This window comes from Limulus polyphemus, unplaced genomic scaffold, assembly GCF_000517525.1.
Source record: "Limulus polyphemus unplaced genomic scaffold, Limulus_polyphemus-2.1.2 Scaffold87300, whole genome shotgun sequence".
Taxonomy (NCBI): domain Eukaryota; kingdom Metazoa; phylum Arthropoda; class Merostomata; order Xiphosura; family Limulidae; genus Limulus; species Limulus polyphemus.
Window position 1 is genome coordinate 1 of NW_013752896.1, and position 2,660 is coordinate 2,660.

A 2,660-nucleotide genomic window follows, 5' to 3' on the forward strand; every position below is an offset into this window, starting at 1 on the left:
TAACATTGTATTATTTATTTTGAAGATGGTGTAACTTCTAAATTCTGTAGCAACATTTATTCTGGTGTGTGCATTCTTCTGAACAAAAGTATTTAAACTTAATTGAAATAACTTGTTTGGTATAAATTAAGTAAGGCAAATTTTTAAATTACTATAACTAAAATATTTGCATGTCTAACATTTAAATGGTAATATTTCTATTTTTTTCCCCTCTTCATGCAATAGAAAGTGTAAGAAGAAAAAATATTGTAATCTGTTGAACTTAAGTTTTATTTTGAACATATTCTGAATAAATTAATTTTTCTTAGGGTGAACTGTTACCTAGCAGTTGGTCCACAAACGCCATTTGGAGGATTCAAAATGTCTGGTCAAGGTCGTGAGTTGTAAGTCTGTCTATGCTACATATTTACTGCTTGAATCTTAAAATGTATATTTCCACCACATAGTGCTGTATATTGATAAACTTTAGTTTTACATTATATATTGACAAATGTTTTTGTAGTGATCATACAAAATGTCCTCCTTAATTATCTGTTTTCAGTGCAAACAAATATCTTAATGAACAGTGCAAACTATTTTGTTTTTAATGTTTTTGAATTAAGCAGTACTTAATGCTAAATTTATACATTACAGTGGAGAAGATGCTCTTCATGAATATACGGAAATTAAAACTGTAAGTAGTGTATATTTAGTAATGTTTGATAACCATATTTATATTAAATGTTTTAAATCAATGTAGAGGGTATTAAAGAATGGGAAAACAAAATTATCAATCACTATTGTGGCCCTTCAGACTTGCTGAGATATGACTGATATTAATGGCTTGTACACGAAGTATATTGGCAAATTGCTTGAGTGTTATCAGCTGTGACCTTGAGCAAACATCTGGTATTCATACATAGATTGATGCTATTTGGACAGTCAGGAGGAAGGGGCCTATGGTCGGGCCACAACTATAAGGCGACTCTAAATTCTACAGCTTAATTATTAATCAAAGAAACATCGTTTATAATTGGCCAATATGGTACATTGTTTTAAAGTGCACACACTTTAACTTACTCCAAGTCTACCTTTACTCAAAATTTTTTTTGAAAATAATCTTGTATTAGATACTTAAATAATTCTGATTTTAGTTGTATGGATTTTTAAAATAAGTGCTAATAGATTTTTCTTAAACTTTGTCTTAAATAGTTTTCCTAAGGTATCCAGTATCTGAGAATATTGTTTGGTATTGATATTGCTATTTTTTCCATTTTAAATTCCAGGTTACAATGCACATTCCACAAAAGAACTCCTAGGTGTCTATCTTCAGTTTCACATACTTGAATTTTTGGATAATGTATTGCACAGTTTTTCAGCGATACCAAATGTATTTTCAGTATGGTTGCATCTTTAATATAGTGGGGCTTTGTTGGTCATTAATAAAATTTGGAACTTGTTGAAATCATAACTTGTCTCTTTTTTTATTTATTTATTTTTTCATTGCAATAAATTCTAGAATTTGTTTCTGTGCAAAAAGATACTTTAAAAGTTTTTTATCTTTCTTTCTTTTTCAGTTACAAAAAATCGTATTGTACCATTTGGGGGGTGGGGCACAGACAGAGAGAGATCAAATATACACGTACAAAATTAAATCTGAAATTAAAGAATGGAGGGATAAAGAAACTAGGCGGGAGTAGCAAGCAATGGGCACAAAGGAAGACTGGAGAGGACATTCCAAAATTGACTTTGCATATAATACATAACTAGGTTTGGTGGATAAACAATGAAAGAAAACCGAATGATGTTAGATATCATCTTTAAAGGTGCACGTGATATGATTTGTGATAAAGAACGAACTTCAAAGAAGAAACATTAGCTTTCACACTATGCTTGAACATAGCAGTGGGTCATTAGCATTGTCAATAGTGATACTTGTATTCAAAAAGTTACCTCGTGTTCATTTGTAGAACCACATGGTTCAAAATATATAAAGACTTCTGTCTGCCAAATCTCTAACCAGTCTAGTGAAGTCACAAAATTTGCTAATAACTGTACAAATAATGTACAATAATGTACAAAACTGGTCTAGGAAGTTTGTTCTACATCAGCTAAAACATCAAATTTTAAAACAATCTTTCATTTCGTATATAATTTTAAAAAAGAATAAACGACCTACCGTATTCTTAAAGTTCGATCCAATAACATTTTTAAAGTGTTGAAGGCCGTAACTAGATTCTAAATTTAGATAAGACTAACTCTGAGGTCCGCAGCGAATCAGGGTAGAGACCTTTTTTTTTGTTGTTGTTGTTGTTTGCGAGTTATGGGGGGCGCCATCAACAGATGATATGCTCCCAAATTCCCTGACCTGATTTAGTTGAAATATATACTGCCATTTAACAAGAAGTTAATAGTTACATATACTTTTTTTATTATTTATATATATATATATATATATATTATTTATTTATTTATTTATTTTTTGTTTTTTATTATTTATTTTTTTGTGTTAGTTAATTGTTTGACACTAAAATTCCTAAAATGTCACGTTACTGGGATAAAACACAAGGAAAAGTTTACACCGTTAGTTCTTCTCGACTGGGGGCGACTCCAGCCATTGGAAACAAGGATAAAGGAAGTAGCCCTATTAGTAAATAGAAAGGACATTAAATTTTTATGTT

General features: G+C 30.2%; 1 long non-coding RNA gene across 1 annotated transcript; it reads left to right on the plus strand.

The window, feature by feature from the left end:
* Window positions 1–283: 283 nt before the first annotated feature.
* On the plus strand, window positions 284–1,450 carry LOC106477865. The gene is made up of 3 exons (XR_001292029.2): window positions 284–383; window positions 634–673; window positions 1,266–1,450. It is a non-coding gene; the product is annotated as an uncharacterized LOC106477865 (long non-coding RNA).
* The last annotated feature ends 1,210 nt before the right edge of the window (window positions 1,451–2,660 follow it).